This window comes from Calidris pugnax, unplaced genomic scaffold (assembly GCF_001431845.1).
Source record: "Calidris pugnax isolate Ruff unplaced genomic scaffold, ASM143184v1 scaffold24, whole genome shotgun sequence".
NCBI lineage: Eukaryota > Metazoa > Chordata > Aves > Charadriiformes > Scolopacidae > Calidris > Calidris pugnax.
The window spans coordinates 26,638,751-26,658,727 of record NW_015090922.1 but is presented as its reverse complement, the minus strand read 5'-3'; the positions used below and the strand labels follow the sequence as shown (position 1 = coordinate 26,658,727).

The window sequence follows — 19,977 nt, the reverse complement described above, 5'->3', positions numbered from 1 at the left end:
TAAAAAAAGAAAAGTTTAGCTAATGCATCTCTGAACATAAACAGTGTCTTCAAGCCTAAACCACCTGCAATCCCTTAAAAAAAAAAAAAAAAAAAATAGCCTTTTAAATTCATAATTAAGCAGTGGGGTTTTTTTTTGCCTTTTTAGTCTTGTAAAGATCAGCAAAACTGTATCTTCCATTTAAACCACTAGGTGCTTGTGTATACAGACACTTCCTTAGCATACTGCTTGAGAATTGTGGATGTTTCTTGTGGTTCATGTTTTGCGTATAACCCTTTGACGCCCACCATTTAACCACCTGCAATCCCTAAAAAAAAAAAAAAAAAAAGAAGATTTAATATGAGCACATCCAACCTATGTTAGTGCTTCAATGTACCTAATTCAGGGTTCTCAAAGATGATAGATGAAAAGCACTGTCACCCGGGACAGAAAGTTCTCTCTGAAAAGCCTCGACTCCGCAGTTGAGAAGGGCTTAGTGTATACTTTGATTTGTGTCAACCTAAATCTGTCTACATTATGATTAAGTAAGTTGACCAATACACATCAGATTCAAACAACTGTTGAAGAATGTAAAATGTGTTTGTAAAATTGGCTGTCCTCCATGGATAACTCCCCATTCCCTCCAAAAGAAGCAGACTTCGTGACTCAGTGTTTTGGCACTGTACAGAAATTTGACAGAGAAATAAGTCAATCAACACAAATTTTAAGAGTCTGTTTTTAATTTAACGTTTTAAGTGCTCTGAAATGAGTAATACCATTTAGAAAATAAGTACTTAGAAACCTCTTTTCTCCAAGATGGGGCAGAACGTTCTGCTCTCACATGAGACTAGTCAATTTGCTAATTTCATTACTAACCATTCAGAAAGAGTGCAGAGAAACAATATTTTTAAGAACTAAAAATAACACAACACTAAAACAAATTACAACACAGCACTAAAATAGTAAGAAGTCTCACTCAGCTACATCACTTAAAATATATTCTGACAGTATTTTGTGCACACCAGATTCTCAGAGCCAACCATGTAACATCAGAGGCACACTGATGATGACACGTGAAAAAGTGTGGTTACCTACTGTAAGATTATTTCATATGATCAGTGAATTTTTTAGTTGTGCGAGATCTACTGGATAAACTGAACTTACATTACCTTAAAAATAAAGCATGCACAGTAACCCACACTTCAAAGCTGGAGATTTTTTTATCTTAACACCAGGAGAGGCTGGGGAGGAAAACGCCCTAAGGATTAAGGGGTGGTTGTTTTTTGGTTTTGTTTTTAAACAAAATCTCACTGTAATAGCTGTGAAAGCGAATGGTTAAAAGATTTGGCATTTAAAGAATAACGCTCATCACTACCATTCTCTCCTCAAAAGTACACATACTGAGATGCCTGGAACTTCTTCCCTATAGAAGATAAGAAACTATACATGATAGTTTTGCTAAATACTAGGATCTTTCTCTCTCTCTAAAAAAAAAGGACAGATTTCATTTCTTACTTAAAACTGTAATTTTGTTTCTGCTTGAAGGAGCAAAATAACTACATAACTAAAATTTAGCTTGTAGGAAAGATATCTTTATATAAATTTGAGTGTTGTGCAACTGTATGGTAATAGGATTGCATGTTTAGTACCATGGTTAGCCAGATACTTGAAGGTACTTGTGTACTTTAAGTATCTTAAGTTCACTGCATCTACATGAACATTTATTGAAGTGTCCCAGTCAAGGTCTCAGGTACCACCTGTGGATTTTAACCATAGAAGGATTTACTGCCATAAACAGTGTGCTGAGGAAAATGATTTTAAAATAGTTTATAATGATATTTGCAAGGGGACATACAAGATTCAGCATGCCCACAGCATTCCAAACTTGACACCATACATTATAGCATTCACTCCTACTATTAGAGTCCAGACAATTCTTTGAAATTATTCATAAATTAAAAAAACAAATAACTGTGCACTGAAATGCTAATAGACAGAGCGCTGCTTTAATTTATATTAACACTGCCCAAGAGCTTGACGGAGGCTTAAAGCCAAACAGCAACAAGCAGTCTGTAATATGCTTTCAAATCACCTACAATTTAAATCCACGAAATGCTGACTCTGCCCATACTGCTTTTTATGGGCTTTCACACATCAACCATCTCCATCCAAGCCCTTCTTTATCGTCCCACCATCTCACTGTAATAGGGCCTGTCTCCCAGATGGTATAAACAAAACTTGGGGTTTTTTTGGTTTTAACCAAATCACCCAGTATATCCAGTTCAAACATAAGCAGGCATTACACAAATCTACTGGTGTTCCAGCTGTGTCAGGCTCCCTTCAGTGCTTGCAGAAAGCCTTGAGGAACAGCTGCGGCCACATGAAGTTCAGGGCTGACCATAAACGTCAGGAGCAGAACTGATTACAAGTCAGAGAAGTGACTCCAAAATCCACCCCTTCTGTGTCTGTCCCAGCAGAGCCAGCCGCGTTATTTGAGGTTGAGGAAGCAGCGGGGAGGCTGCACAGGCTTGGTGCAACTGCTGGAGGAGGGCGGCTCAGGCATGCGATGGATTCACTCCAGGAGTATGTGGCCACGTGAGCAGGAGAAAGATCTGAATGTACCAAACAGTGGCTCCAGGCAGCGAGAAACACCTGAGGAAACTGCCCATCTTTGGCCAATACAAAAGCCCCATAATCATCTTAAATGCCAATACAGATGACTCTACAGCAAATTTATGCTTATGGCAGCAACAAGGTCATCCTTAGGTTAGAACCTCCTGCAGACAGCAGAGCTCCCTGGTGCTTCTCCAACAGGCTGCTCATCGGTCGCAATCACACCCCAAGCAACCAGCACGATGGAAAAACACACATCCTCGTGCTTTGGGAAAAATACAATGTGCTGCATTACCAATTATCAACTGATTAAAAGGAACCCACCGGGTTTGTTCCAAGTCTACTTAAACTTTGCATTAGGAAACTGAGACGAAAACAACCAATCCAGGCAAAAAAGTGACCTACTTTCCTCCTTGCCACTATTTCAGTAACAAAAATAGTATTGTATGTATTCATCAAATTATTCACCCTTCCAAAAAAGCAAGTAGGCTGCTTCACAGATCAGCCATTTTCCATGAAAAACTAAAATACCTGTTGATGCTATCTGCCAAGGCTCCTGTCAATCACCATTGCTATGACTGTCTAACTTGAAAAGTATCTTGGTTAGAAGTAGGATGCTAACCCAAAACTCCACTCCAAATACCAGAAGGTGGTGGAACCAAACTCCACACACGCTATTACATGTATGTAACCTGACCTTGAGGGGAACAAGAAGAAAGCCTTCTCTGAAACAACTTGTCACTTTTTCCTCTTTCAAGGCATTCAGAAGAGCACAGAACCAGGACGTCTCTCCCCAAATGCCCACACAGAAAGTTAGAAATCCTAATACTGGCTGAGTTAGCATGCAGCCAGTACTTACATACTTGTAAACCTCTTAAAAGCACTGCATTTAGGAAAAAAAGGGAAGCACACTGCTCCACACCCTATCCAGAAATGGTGGATTTCAGGATAGGACATGCATGCCTCACTGTCTCATGTTTCTGCAGAATGGATTTTTGGGGACAGACAGAAAAACCAGCAGGAACTTTTCTGGTAAACCAAAGGACAATTAGGGCTTTACAATCTACCATACTCATTGGGGAAAGACTGCAGGGATTAGCAGCAGTAGCCTTGGTCAGAGGTGTCCTGTCAGATCATTAGGATGTTCCATAGGATGTGTTTATGCAACCTACACTCAAGATCTGCAGAGTCTTAGTTTTATTTTTCAAAGCCTCCTCCCAGCTTTAAGTTGTAGAAAAAAAAAGAAAAAGAAAGATAAAAATTATATATGCAACAACATAATTGATGAAAAACTGCCTCAGTCTGAAAACACCCTGAAACAACTCAAGGATATGAACTCATCATCATCTTAAGCAACAGCTGTGGAAATTACTGATGGACAGATGATATACAGTGAAACAAAAGGAAGATGAAGAGTGAGAAGCAGACAACAGAAAGGACCGCAGCACTCACAAAAGCCTGCATTACTGTAAGGGGAAAATTAGGCTGAGTACCACAAAAACTAAGGAACAAGCAGAATAACAATCAGTTCTGCAAAAGACTAGATTCCAGATTTCTACACAAGAAATCAACTTCCCCTTCAAGTCAGCAATCACTTCAGATTTCAGGCTTGGCAGAATTATATTTTTCAGTCATAGACCATTTTTTAAAATGAAATTTCTGTATAATTCCTAAAAATAACAGATCTTCTAAAACATGTATCTATTATTGTACAGTAACAGTAGACAGTAGTTTCTGCATAGGAGACAGCATTTCAGGAAACTACCCGAGGGCAGCAAACTGATGTACTAACTTCTATTACATGTAGCAGATGGCCCTGTATCTTTATGCTAATGATACTACAGATTCCAGAACTCATTTTGTATCCTCTCGGTCTTCTCCTGATCTGACATGTGCAGCCAAAGAAGAGGAAAACTAACTTCGAAGCCAGAGAAAGGCTGAAGGGAAGAAGAGGGAGGAAGAGGAGGAGCAGGTAAGAAACTGTGGATGTCAGAGGCACTTGCGAAACGTGTGCTCCGATAACGAAGGGAGCAAGTTCCACAGCACTGGCTTGAATTGTCACTGCCCTGCTCCTAACCCCGTGAAATCAAGCTGCAAGCACTAACGACTGAGATTCCCCATCAGGCATCAGCTATAATTGCTTTCCTGTATCCACCGGTTCCTTAATCAGCCACACTACAAAACATCTCGGACACCAGAGGTTACTGTCAACACGCAGAATTGCAACTGAAAATAAGAAAAAAGCCATTGCTCCATGCACAGCACAGTACTATCATGCTCATATCCACCCACTGGGTGCAGAAGGCTGCTCACATTATCTGCTTCCCAGATTCACACAGAATGGCCTTGCAAAAAAGCCAACTAGAAAAAACAAGAGTGAATTCAAATTGCAGGTGCTGTAACAACAGATAACTGCAGCATTCCTAACATATTCTTCCATTAGTTCAAAATTGAATTGATTTATTTCATGTTTTAAATCATTACCTAGTTTTTGCTGGAGGGTGGGTACACACAGAATTATTGTATATGAAGATTTAGCTTATATTTAATTATAAATTCCCCAGGTAAAGCATTGGTTTTGCACTGCTTGTTTATATGAGCCAAACAGGTTTCAAGTCTATAAGCAGCAACACATAACTACATTATCAGGTTACTTAAAAACGATTTAAAACTAAATTCACAAATGGGAAAACAACAGAGCTTAGGACGTAATCTAAAATTACCGCAGCCCAGGATGTTCAAGAGCATCCAGGAGTGTATGTAGCACGACATGGAGTGAAGAACAGCACCCCAGGCTGTGCTACCAGCAGCAGAACCCGCAGACGATCCCCCTCACCCAGCACTTGTTGGTCCCCAGCCCTTACCTCTGCACAGGGCTCTTTCAGGTGCAGGGCTTTGCTCTTGCTGATCTTCATAAAGCTGCTCTCCAGCCTGTCTGTATCTCTCTGAATGGCAGCTCTGCCCTCAAGCGTATGACCAGTCCCCCAGCTTGGCACACACACAAACCCCCAACTGCCAATAAAAGGCTAACATTTTATTCCCAGGATCAACACAAGCAATCCTTTGCAGCTATCAGCAAGACTACTGAAAGTTACTCTAGAAAACAAGAATTTTCTTCCTCTGTAAAGGCAACCTCAATTAAGGGTTTGAAAGCCAAGATAACTCCTCCTTGTAAATGAAGGACAGCTGACAAAAAACTGTAATGGGTTTTTCAAAGGGCAAAACCTCAAAGGGACTCCACCTTCCTATCAAATTCTGTTCTCCACCGAGCCTCCCTGAAGGATTCTTTCACTCCCTCTGTAAAGCTGGGGAGGGGGATGTGAAGAAAAAAAAGAAAAAAAAAAAGTGTTTTGGAATTTTCCCTCATTCTAAGGCAATTTTTACTCTGGGGTCTTACTAGGCAGTTATTGCCAGTTGAACTGTAGAAGCTGAAGTCTCAATGGCAAGGAAGGGTCATTTCTTACTAGCTTTGTCTTTCAACAGATGTCCCTTTACAGTAGCAGGATCTGTGTTTAGAGAAATTAAAAGGCACAGTAAAAAGTGAAAGTCAGAAGGAACATCTCTGCAACATCCATGTTGCTATATAAGATGACAAACTGAAAAAAAGGTATTTGATAGAATCTTCATCTACATTTCTCATCCTGTAGAGGAATATTATTTTCCACGTTTGCAAGGTTCTTTATAAAGTTGTAAGACTAAATAGGTAAAAATAATGTAAGTTTGTCTTATTAATACCCATATAACCTACAACACAATTTTGGCGTAGCCTTTGGCTCATGAGAGAGACCACTCCTGTTTTCTATTTTTGCTGAGGAAAATGACAAAGTCAGGACTCCAGTCTAGGAACTCCTGTGTTGTTCTTGAGTCTGTGCCAGGTGTTAGCAGGCCTTCGGGACTCACTACATGTCATTTTGTCCAAGCTATAATGGAGATTAAATAGAAAGTTACTTGAGGCATTAATTTTAATGCAAAAATTAGACATTTTTATGTATAAAGCATTTCAAGCATGGATCTTACTCCCGAGGCATTCCAAAGTACGGTAACAGGCAAAGCAAATAGCAGTAAAACAGTAAATCGCAGTAGGAATTTCACTACAGCAACCTAACCTCCTTTCAGTGAAAAATGGGAATTACCAGCAGGATCCCCATATGGCCTGTACTTTTCAGACATGACCTGGGAAAAGGGGGTGAGCAGCAGAGGGGCAATACTTATATGTAATATGGATATATGTTGCAGAATCCATCCTAGCCCTGATTGCAGAAAGTTGCGTAGAAGGGTAAAATGACACCAAGTGCCTTGACAGCAAAATGCCAGGTGAAATTCTGTAAAGAGTAAATGCAAAGGAATACTCTCAGGGTGGGGACAGGCCTCCTTAGACACAGTTATGTCCTCTAAACTAGACAGCATCACTTTAGAAAAAAATGTAGTAAATACAGGCAGCTCTCTTAAGAGCATCATCTCAGCACAGCATCAGTGTCGTAAAGTGCCCTAAATCCCTAGACACAGGACACATCACTACACCAGCATACAAATTCATGACGCACTTGTTCATTGATACTGGAAATCTGGTTGCCTTAAAGAGGGATCAGCAGAACCAGAAAAGCAAAAGCTGCAAGGAAGGGCAGCATGAATGGCCAGAAATGTGGAAAAGTACCGATCTGAATAAATACAAAAAAGATTACACTTCTTCAGTTGAGGAGGAAAGAGTGTCAGCTGAAAAATATATGGAAGAAAATGCCTGGCTTCTAAACCCATACAAAGCAAAACTTATTGGGAAATGAGTTTTCACAATACAGAGTCTAGGAGACATTGAAATCACCAGGCAGTAGGTTTTAAACAAAAGGAAGTTCCTTTTCCATCTAATCAAACTACAGGACTCGTTGTTACAGGATGTTGCAGAGGCCAAAAGTACAAATGGCTTTTAAAACAAGATTACATAAATTAACGACAAATATGTCCATCCATCTGTGCTTATTAAGAGCCGTGGTCCAGACGCAACCACTGGCTCAGAGTTCCTGAATGGCCAGAAGACAGATGATACACAAGAGCATCAGTTTATATACATTTCAAAGCTTCATATACACACCAATTTTTGATTATTTAAGCAAACAAATAATAGCATGAAGACAGATGACAAATACTTGTGTGAAACAGACATTCGATAAAAAGTTGTTCCCCCTAGCAAATAAAAGAAGGCAACTTGATAGAAACTGAAACTAATTAGCCAGAGTGCAAAAATGGCGTGAGTTTTGAGTAGAGCAGGTCATCAGCATTTGAACAGTAACAATGGCTGGTTTATCTCTCTTTCACTGCTGTTCTTATTTATTTATTTATTTTTCAGTAAGACTGGATATTCTTCAAAAACATATAGCTTTAACCTATAATTCAGGGATGGTCTAGCATCTAGTTCGTACAGAAGGTCACTTCAGATGAGCACAACTCCATCTGGCTTCAATTTGCGACTAGATACAGGGCACGGATGGTCAAATTGGCATCTCCCGAGAGGCACGTGGCTCTTATCTTTCCAACACAGTCCTTGCAGAGGATAGCCCATCGACGGGGTCCCTGCAACTGCTGAATACCTGGCAGAGAGCTGCAAATGAGGCGAGCCTACTGCCCTGCACCCCTGCCAGGGCCAGCCCAACTCTCACCTCTCTCGGCACCTGCCCCCTCTCCCTGCATTCAACAGCCAAGGAGCCCACCGCTCCAACCAAGGGCTCCAGGGCAGCACAGGCAGGAGCAGCCAAGTACACACGGGGAATGCAGAAGAAAGAAAAATGGCTAGAAGTTAAACGGGGGCTTAGGATTGTAACTTGAGAGCTGCAGGTTTCTGATTTACGCAACAGCCCGACAAAATATATGAGCCTGACTGCTACCTGTTCAAAGGTTCCCTCCTCAGACTTCTCTGAAACTGTTTTTATATGTTAAGTGGGTGGCATTTTTCTTAAGTAAAATAAATCTAAAGTGTACTGAAAATAATCTTGTCCAGATGTCTGTTACAAATTTGCTACATAAAATAAATATATGGGAAATATTAAAGTAAAGCATGTAGTGGTAGCTTATGGATTTGAAATAGCATATTTCACTTCTCTGTCTATCAAAGTAAGGATAGCTATCTCCTGGTGCACTATGCTCTCTCACTAAAGAAGAGGTCCTAAAATCATTTAACTTTAAAATAATTTTGCAGAGGAAGTATGAGCCCCCCTATAAATAACTGATTTTAATTTCTTAAACTTTTGCTGAAATCAGTCTTGTGAAGTGAACACATGCTTCAAATCAGCAAGCTCTCCTAGGACAGGAATACATTAACGGGCACATGCACACATGAACTGTGAAACAGGCAACATGGGAGCAAACAGTGAAGAGGCAGCAGCACAGACTGCAGTACAAGTGACCACCTAGATGACCAAAAGGGACCCAAGCCAAGAATATTTCAAACTGTTGCTTACATTGCGTATGTATCCAACCACAATGTTCCTTTAAGAAGCAAGTGACCACTAGTAGGAAGACAGACTTCCAGTCGCTTCACTCAGAGATGCAATAAGCCCAACTTAACTACTACTGAGTGTGCTATCTCTAAGGGTGGAGACTCCACAACCTCTCTGGCAACCTGCTTCTCCGTTTGATCACGGTCACAGTGGAAAAAGCGTTTATTACATCTGAATGGAATTTCTTGCATTTCAGTGTGCCCACTGCCTCTTCACTGGGCACTGCTGGCTCCCTCTTCTTCAATCCCTCCATCAGGTATCTATACACACTGGTACGGTCCCCCCACACCTTCTCCTCTCCAGCATAAGCAGCCCCAGCTCTCTCAGCCTCTCCCTGTAAGACCTGAAAAAGCAAATTCACTATTATGAAGAGTGGCTACTGTCTGCCCGATGCTCTGTCACATAGGGGCTAAAGGAGACACAACGCACGTTAAGCCAAAGAGAGCTATGATGAGTCAACATCTATTTCACCGGGCATCATATAATATGCCAGCTGAAACTGAGTCAGTTCAAGATGCCCTTATCGAGTGGCCACAGTTTCCTTTCTCAGAGCAGCCAGGCGGCGTGCCAGCTGCCTGAACAACAATGCCACAACCGCTGCAACTGGAAGAGCCCGATGCCTTCAGCCGAGTACGGACCACACGCCGTTCAAACACAGCAGAAGCTGTGGAGGGAGCCTGGTGTCCACAGCAAGGGTTAGCTGTTTGAACAGGATGGACAGCAGCAACAAGAAAGGTATGTTATTAATCAGCTATAAATAAAACCTTTCACATGCCCCATCCCTGGACTTTTTCACAGTGCAGAGAACTTCAAGGATTTCTGCCTCAAAATTAGTATTTTGATCTTTAGCAATTTAAATTCCGCGTTAACACAACAGTCAGGTTTGTCTATTATTGTAACGTTTTGGTTTAATTTGCCTAGTAACTTCAGGACTACTCTAGCTCTATAGCTGCAGCCTCCTGAACTACACAAGCAGGAAGATAACAGACCCTGGCACACCAGAAGGTCAGCAAGCCCCAGCTAGAGTATGCCCAGCAGAGACATCTACAGCCTCTGCCACCTCACCAAGAACTTCAAGCTATCAACAGAACAAAGTGATGTGAATTGACAATACAAGCTCCTCCTGTAAACAGATTTAAAATATCTTTATATATAAAAAAACAGCCACAAACCAAGCAAGTACACATAAACCCCTCAAGTCTTCAGCCAGTTTATTGCATTTAAAAACTTCTTACAGTCACCTGACAACCAACACAACAATTCCTCCACCCTGTTAAGTGCAAAAGGAATAACAGCTTCCTCAGCTTCCTCACTGCGTTCACCTTTGCATCATTTTCAACATAATGCTTGTTTTTGCCAGAACAAGGCAAGGCAGCCTCAGGCTCAGGGCTCACTGGGGCCACACAGCAGCATCTCCTCAGAGCTGTACATCATCTGTACAGTCCGGAATGCCTTCACGGTCAAACTGTGCTCTGAGCTGGTCTGCCTCTAAATTAATTAATCCTTGTGTATAAAGTAGTCTTTTTTGTTAGGCCCCATTAATTACCCTACAGGTATGGCCTTTATCTCTGCATTAGAGCCCTATACACACAAAATACACGTAACCGCCCTACTCTCACACACAACATCCATAGAGACGTGCAGGCACGCACGTTGCTACCAGACTCCTATTTAAAACATTATTATGCTAACAAAAATACTCTCGAGTAGTTTTAAGTTAAATACCAAAGAACAAGAAAGTCTTCAAGCGTAAGCAGCTGTTACGTGCATAAAAGCATTGCTCTATTTTTGAGAGACACTGCCCTGGAACAGGCAGTGAATTCACTTTCAGCCTGAAGCTCACAACTGCCACTTACCAACTGATTCTGGCACAAGCACACGCTGAAAATATGCTTGATCAGCTATCATTAACCAACAATCTTCAGAAATTGGAAGGAGTTTACAAGGACTTAAGGAGCAGCAAATGACTTTTTCAAAAGGCCACAAAGACCAGCGTTAGTCCTCCTTCTGGAGAGTCTAAGTCACAAATGCGGAACACGAAAAGGATACCAGTAGCAGCTGCACAGTCAAATAACCTTATTGTTCTGTTCACTGAAAATACTGCTTTCAAAATATTTTTTCCTTAGTGTAGTGTAAAAAACATGCCAATGATCAAAGCTCTTGTATTGATACATTCCAAGCATGTTTATTTCCAAAAACCACTTGCACCATCCTTGGATTGTCGAGAGTCACTCCCTTACTGTAAAGTAACAAAATACAGCAGCACAGGAGACATGGAGCCCCACGGGCGTCCCACTGAAGCATCAACTAACCAACCCACTCACAACAGTCTAAACCCAATTTTGAACTGAAAAATTGTTGTCTTTGTACAAGAGCTCTCCAAGCAGCCTGAAGAAAACTGATTTAGTTTCTGGAGGGCCAAGAAGAAACTTTTGTTCTATACGGACTATCCATTTCCCCTTTTAGAAAACAAGTTTCATTTTTGCTGCAGCAGAAAGCCTTTATTTAAGCTACAAGTATACTATGTACTTACATACACACTAGCACTCAGTACTGGACAACATGGTAGCAACCTGAAAGACAGCATTTTGCAAAATTCCAATTAGCAACCTATGCTGTCAGATATTAATCAGGATGGTCTCAACACCACAACTGAATTACAAACATTATGAATGCAGGGAAATATCACAAAAGAGAATAATACGCTACCTGTTTATTTGCAGGAAATAGCTGGCAAGCCATTCAGAAATTAAACATCATCTAGAAAAAGGGAAAAGATCTCTCAAATGCTCAGTCAAGGTTAGTGATAAAACTAACCCAGAGATTTGAGGAGACTGCTGTTCAGACAGTCCTATGACTTGGCAGGACATCACTTCCAAGGAATTTCAGTCCAAGAGGCCACCAGCAAGGGAAGACAGCTCTTCCTCTCGAGCTGTACGGCTATGAAGAGAAGCATCCCGTTTGATTTTTATGCGGTATTGAATCAAGCACATTCTGCGCGGGAGAGACAGCATAGCACTTCAAAGCAACAACAGGGTCAGAAAACCATTGACACCACTGGCAGAAAAAAATAAAATTAACTGCCCATAGTGTATTGAAATTACCGATGTGCACAGACCACAAAGCTACAGGTTCCTAATCTCCAGAACAGCTGTAACTCAAAAACTGCAGTTGCACAGTCAAAAATGACTGGGAAAAACCAAGCAACAAATCAATCCAGACTTTTGTAGAGCTAGCTACCCTAACGCACCAGGAAACAGAGAGAAAGGACAAAAAAAGTGAAATAGTACTGAAATTGCCCGTTTCAGACAGAGCCCCCGAAGCAGAACAAGCGCTGGACCTGACACAAGGGGATGTGGCTGAGCAGGGACTTTCCACACCAGCAGCAGCCAGCAGCAAGACGCAGCACAGCATTCACTGCAGAGGATGCCAGTCCAACTCTGTCTTGAAACAGAGAAACCACAAATGTCTTTGATGTTAATACCACCCTAGAATAATGGATGGCACAGCCAACAACCGTACAAAATCTAGCTAGTAGGCTGGGTTTGAAGCCGGAGGTGGGGGTAGAAATGAGGGGGAAAAAATTAGTTTTTATTTGGAGAAAATACTTTTTCCCTGTGCATGTTACATAGGATCACATGGTAGGTAGACCAGCAAAGCTTCTGTATATAACTGTCACAAGGAAGATCCTTGGAGGACAGAAGAATGCAGTTCTGATGGCAAGAATGGAGTCTCACACTGAACATGGAAGAAAAAAGAAAAGAAAGGTTAAAAAAGAAAAAAAATACATAGCTAAGATTTCCTAACCTGTGTTCAAATTTTCACAGGCAAGTTTTGGAATAATCAGTCCTTAAGTGTTAAACTAAGGCTGTAGTTTGGCAAACACTTTAAGCTGGCATAAATTTGCATTGCTGCTGAAAGAAAGTCTCACCATCTGCCAGTCCCCTGTGCCAGCACAAACATCTGAACACTGAACCAGGAGCACTTCTTTTGCCAGTTTATTTTTCAGATGGATCAGTTCCCCAAACCAGTTCACTGGATGGCCATGTAAATACTTGTGCTGGCAAAGAGAGTGACTACTTCTCTGACAGCGCCAGCCCTAAGTGTTCATTGAACTACAGCCGAAGACACAGGGGCACGGAGAAGTTCCTTACAGTCACAGTTGGTGCTCCCCACCTTCAGACACACTACAGTCGTATCACACTTCAAAGTTACAATCACCACACAGTCACCCCTCAAAAACTAGTGTATCTTTGTAATTTTCTCTAGTAGAAGAACCTGCCAGAATCTCAGCAACGTTCACATTTTCATCTTCACTGGCCATAAACAAGTGCCTTTCCTGGATGCTGTGCTTCTCAGTCAAAAGATAATTTGCATGAGAGACAATAGACAGCCTTTTGATCATCTGTTCTGTTTAGGACACAAAATACTTGTACATGAGGAACAACAAATGAAACTGTACTTATCACATGTCAGAACTCTACCCCAACAGGGATATAAGAACTGTGGGCTGCTGGGTATCCATGAATCACCACACAATCCTCCACTGACCAGCACACTCATCTAGCAGAAAACACCATTGCCAACAGAAACATCACTGTCAGGAAAAAAAATCAATAAGGGTAAGTATCAGTCATATTCTATATCAAGGTCAAGCAACTCAAGTGAGTATTGGGAGACTGAGAGAGATCTAGACACACTTTCCCACGAAGCAGCAACAAATTCAAACCCATAGGGTCATCCACTAGGAACCAGTTAGATCAGTAAGTTTCCTACCAAGAAATAAATTCAAGGTGTGATAGCAAAATAAATCCCCACAATGATACAGAATTCACGAATTTGACAGAGTTGGAAGGGACCTCTACGGATCATCTAGTCCAACTCCCCTGCTAAAGCAGAAGGATCTCTGTAACCAGGTGTGCCACAAGAGAACAGAGGGGCCTCTTCCCACTTCACAAGTGTTCCTCAGCCTGGATGCCCAGCTGCAGCTCTTGGCTCCTCTGATCAGAGTGGGACTCACCTGAGCTGCAGCACACCACTGCACTCACCTCTGTGCTCGCTTTCCTTCCACCAGTGTTTTGCCACCATCATCGCTTTCCAGTACCTGCTTAGTTGCTGAGTCCTTATTCCCTACCTCTTATTTTCATCTGTCTTTTTATTGCCCAACACGCACAGAGTTATATTTTGCAGAACAAGATACAGTGGGGAAAAACATTCAGAAATCTTGCTCGGGTCTTCAGTATCCTATTTTAAACAGCACCTTCAGAAGTCAGACTTAACCCATTCTCCCTCCCATATTCCCTCTACCCAACTCTCAGCTCACACAGAGCTGAAGCTGGCAGCATCTATCAGCTGATTGCTGCTCCTCAGTCACATTTCTCTTTCCTCGGTAACATTAATCCAACATGTTTGCAGGAAAGCCGCAAGAGAAATAAATGGCTGGAGCAGAGAGCCTCTTCTTCCCAGTTTATAGAAAAGCTAACAGCAGGGTATGAGAAATCCACTCACTCTCAGAGGATTATTTTCCAGAGGAGCATTACTAACTCTGAAAGAAGCTAATTTAATAGGGCACAGTTGGACTAGTCCAAATCCAGAGCCCTCTAGGTCTTCAGAAAACTCCAGGATGCTCCAGTGCACAATATCGTATTGAAAACTGATGAGCATCCAGGGAATTATAAGCAGCAGGTAAAGTACTTGCAATCAGGTCAGTTTACTTTGAGATTGGTGGAGGGGAGAAAGAGATGAGCAATTATGTAATTCAACAATTTCAAGAAAAAGCAGAAAAGGAGGCTCGCACAATGTGTAGCTAATGAAGTTTTTAAACCACTGGTGGTTGAGAAGCAGCAGGTGCCACTGGCCTTACTGGTAGAGAGACAAAAGAACGTTAAAATGCAGCAATTTGAACTGTAGATCTTCTGACAGGTTACAAGGAGTGGGAATGAAGCAAATACTAAAGGGATGATACCAGGGACTGTAAAGCTGTCTATTCAATGTCCTACCAATAAAAGGCATGTGGTAGGTTAGGAGACGGGCGGCGCTGTGTTTGATGGGAGCAGAAGCAGGAACAGCTGACAGATGAAATGTTCATTTACATGGTGATTATTAGGAACTCAGTCCATGACTGGGATGCCCCAATATTATTGCAATACCAGGAAAGGATGCAAACTTCAGATTAATACAAAGTTTTAGATGATGAGCAGAGTCCAGAATAGGGGAAAGAGGAATCAAGCCCCCCCCCAAAAAAAACATCACAAAGCTGTCCCCTCCTTTAATACCTTGTCAGCCTCTGTGTGGGTAAGAAGGAAAAACCTTCTCACCTTGGTGAGATTCAAGAGGATTTCATTCCCTGACTTTGATGATCAGGTTTATAACTCCACTGGCTATCTAAGACAGGACAGGCAGGAAACAGAAATAAGTGCACATGTAAGTATGGTAACTGTTAGGAAAAAAAAAAAAAGAGAATTATTCTTTTGGGAAGAGATTATTTCTTCTTCTTTGGAAGAAGAAAAACCTGGAAAATAACAGGAAGTAGGAGAAAGACACTACAGCTCATGTATGCAAGTATGTGCCACCATCTGCTACAGAAAAGAAGGAAGCAGAGCATGGAAAGAAAGAGACTAAGAGAACAAAAGCCAAGAATGCAGTAAGTCAGGACTTCTGAGAGGAGCGAATAGTTAGCCATTCCCTTATACCTGCTGCTGTACTGTCCACACACCTCAAAGGTAGTTGGCTAGTTTATACCTTCTGCTGTATAGGTACCTTTCAGGCTGGAGAATAATCTACCGATGCTCAGGTCTCAGCAGAACCGCATCAGTTCTAGGCAGCCCAGTTAGTCTACAGAAATCCCCTAACAGAGATTTTCAAACCTCAAGTTTGTCACGCATTTAACATTTTACCTTATTTCACGTCCTTTACCTTAAGAGACCGGCCATGGTGAATGTGAATCAGTTTAAAACAGATGCCATGAAAACAATGTATCTTTCTCCTTGATAGTTTCACAGGCTAAGGTTGCAGGGTATATATCTCAAGACCCATTTCTTTTCCCCTTTTCACCTACTGCTTCTAGACACTTTGTAGAAATGATGGCAAGTTTGGTAGCATCAACAGCAACAGGTATACAAGTTAAGCCATAACTAAATTTGAAGTGATAATCTAGGTATCATCTCTTCCATTTTATTTACTGCTACTTTTCCCCAACACTGAAAACAATTACCCTTGATGAACATCGTCATTAAAACTTTTGATCAATAATCCATTCATTTCTGTAAAAAATGAGTATCTGCTAGATAAAGTACAGAGAATAAAACTTAATATTTTATGTGTATATTTAGTTAACAAAACATTTTTGAAGACTCAGTAATAGAAAGAGGGTAGGAATTTCGACACACTGTGGAGCGGATTTATTTATGATTCATTCCCTCTAATAGGATATGCTTGTTTACAGAGCTTCAACTAGATCTGGTAAAGGTTAAACATTCAATAAAAGCTCCTGTGACTCCTGTGACATAATGCCAACCCTTGCACAATAGTCAAAAACAAAGCCAGTTTTCTAAGAAGACACTGCAGTGAATCCAACAACAATATTTTAAATAACTGGCTGCAAGTGTTTTGGGGTTTTTGCTTGTTTTTCATTTAATGGTCTAACAAAAAAACCCAACAAAACAGCACAACATACCTTTAGAACTGTTAATACAAAATCACCTTCTCTCCAAAGCTACAACACTGCACATCTGATTTCTCAAATAAATTACTTTTTGAGGAAACACAAGCTCCTAGACTTCAGGACTCCTCAGCACAGCTACAACCCTGACGTTTATGAGTGCAGCCTAACAAATTCTAGCAGGTCCCTGTTGAATGAGGTGCCATACCAAACTGCAATCATTTAATACTGTGCTAACCCATCGCCTTGTGCAGCTAGCACTGGTACAGAGGGCAGAAGGATGCCCAAGGGCTGGAATTCTTTTGTTGGTTCAGATGCTGAGGAATCACGAATCTCACCAGTGACGCTGCGAACTGGTTTATTTAGCACCTTCAGTAAAACGTACACTAAGTTCTCCACATACCAACTATGCAAACCACAGTATTGCAACATATGCACACAGGAATAGTAAAATTATTCTGTAAGAGCTCAGGGGATCAATGTGTGCTACATTTCCATGCATTTTGGTCCTGTAACTTGAAGTGAAGCCAGTGAGAATAAATATTAAACCTGGATCGTTCTTTTTAAATTAAAAGTCTTTGCTGTGAATGCAAATCCAATGTACCCATCAAGATTCAAAAATCGGACTGTATTTGACTAAATGAACTAAGCAGCAGTGCACCATGCAAAGTGCGCTAACAGAAAAGCTCCAGAGTAACTTGTTGCAGCTATTACAGTATCTCCACTGCACACCCACCTATACTGCTAAAAATAAAAAGTATACCAGGACTCCGGTAGCAACGCAATCAAACACCGATTCAGAAAAAGCAGAGGCAAGAAGTGAAGAAAAAAATTACTTCAGATAACCAAGAGGTGTCTCTGTGATTATTTTACACTTTTCCCTTGCACCCCCTGCCCCAAAAAGCGGGGATGTACATAAGTTTCCACTGCTGGACTGATCCCCCCCCAGCCCCTCATCTCAATTTACTGTGGCATTAATGGCAGAGGAAAGGTGCAGCTCTCCATGGATGCAAAAGAGAGAAGGTGAAAGTCACATCGCTCCTACCCACGCTGAATTTATGAATAATCACTCCCAAGCACTGACAAACCCCACATTTCAACAGACCAAACTCTCCCAGGGACTTGTCCATCTCTCCTCACCAACTGCTTTTGCTCATTCAACCCAAGAGGTGAATCTGTGAGAGCGACTGCCAGTTTTCATTCTGCTCTTGCTCAAACTTTAGGGAACTTTTCTTGCAGCACTACAAGCACCAACTTTTGTGGGGAGATAAGCAAAGGAATGAGAGAAGACAGAAAGTAATGCATTTTGGTACCACCAAGGAGTAAAAAGCACTGCACCTTTACTGATGTGATCCCTGCACCTGTTCTAATCCCCCAAACACAAGAGGAATTTCAGCAGTGACTGTAAACTAAACAATCTTTATCACTTTGCTGTTGCTCCAATAAAGCACCAACATGAAGAGACTTTTCTCTATCTTTCACTATTGGCAAAAGGTACAGTAGTCCAGGAATTACTGGTGTGATGCAGGATTACAATTCCAAAAGTCCTTTCCTACAGCCCTGGCACGTATTATTTACAGAAGCGGTATTCCTCTTTGCTGCATAAAACTGAAACCCAGCAAAGCCACTGACTTTTCAAGTGTGAGCCTGAAGCACTGAGGCCTTGAAGAGATTTAGGACCACCTGAAAGATAAACTGGCTTAGAGAAGTCCAAGCTAACAGGGATCTAGGAGGAATCTAGACCATGTACCTGTTAAAGTTTTAGCACTGTGCTGGTTCAACTAAAGCTACACAAAGATCACATTTCAAAAAAATGAAAAATTCCCACCCACTTTTCTTTATCACAGGAGTTTCCCGTGCCCCAAACAAATCCAGGGCTGTTTTTTGCCTTCCAGCTTCTCCCCTCCTCCCACCCGCAGCTTCCTACCAGCTGAGATTCTGCAGCTGCAGCAACAACAGTCTGTCTGTGACACTGCAACCACCACGGCAGGATGGTTCCTACCAATTCACTAGCTTCCTTATGTTTTAATAGAGGTAGCAAATTGTCAAGGGGCTGCCTCCCCCTCCCTTTTTTTTTTTTAACTGAAAAGATACTGATGAATATTCATTACTAGTTCTTTACCAATGGCTGAATTTTACTTAAAGGACTGAAAGAGAATTGCAAATTAGGCTAGTACAATGGGAGATTTTTGACTCAGTTCTCTGGTCTCTAAATACAGCTGAAGAGTAAGATTTTTGCAGAACAGAGACTTGATGGCAGTAAAAAAAAAAAAAAAACCTCTCTCCCAAAGCCAGCCTGCTGCTCAGGGCTGTGCCTCTGCTGCCCGCTGCAGCACCAGCTGCCAGAGGGTCACACTGTAACTCACCGCCCTGCAGTGCCACCGGGGCACTCGCCCACCTCTGCGGCTCTCCTCGCCGCATTTTCAAGGCCAGCACTCAGCAGGCCACATTCTGAGCCAGGACTTACCAAAACCCAACCCATTTGTGCCAACCCGTAAACATGATGCACTGAGTTTTTCACATTGCTCAGGAAGAGCTGCTCCAGCCAAGGTGCGGGCTGCTGCTCCCCCCCAGAAGGCACTGCAGCAGGTGCCGAGCACGCACTGTCCCCCGTTTTCAGGAGGCAATATCGCTTTCAGTTTCTTCAGGAGACCAAGGAAGAACTTGCCTTTCAATATTCGTCACCTAGCAGATCAGCTTCGAGGTCAAATTTTTAACAAAACACAATTTAAGTTTCTAACAAAAGGGAAGAGAGTTGGGGTTGTTCAGCCTGGAGGAGAGAAGGCTCCAGGGAGACCTGATAGCAGCCTTCCAGTATGTGAAAGGGGCCTACAAGAAAGATGGAGATGGGCTTTTTACAAGGACATAATAGCGGTAGTATGAGGGGTAACATCCTCAAACTGGAAGAGGGCAGATTTAGATGGGATATCAAGAAGAAATCTTTCACTATGGCAAGACACTGGAAGAGGTTGCCCAGGGACACTGAGGAGGCCCCATCCCTGGAAGAATGGATGAGGCTTTGAGCAACCTGGTCCAGCGGGAGGTGTCCCTGCCCACGGCAGGGGCATTGGAAGTAGATGATCTTCAAAGTCCCTTCCAACCCAAACCATTCTACCATTCTATGTAGTTGGGATCGCTTCTCTTGTGTTTGTTTTGGGTTTTTTCCCCTCCTGCTCTGGAAAAGCGAAGAGACAAACCAACCCTTTCGCACCTTCTGGGCGGAGAGCAGCCCGCGGG

The 19,977-nt window shown here is 42.0% G+C and overlaps 1 protein-coding gene across 1 annotated transcript in view; it reads right to left on the bottom strand.

Annotated features, from left to right (window-relative positions):
* EGLN1 (egl-9 family hypoxia-inducible factor 1) overlaps nt 1-19,977 on the bottom strand; it is a gene marked incomplete at its 5' end in the record, with an annotated part of 36,334 nt that overhangs the window by 15,751 nt on the left and 606 nt on the right. The window lies entirely within an intron of this gene.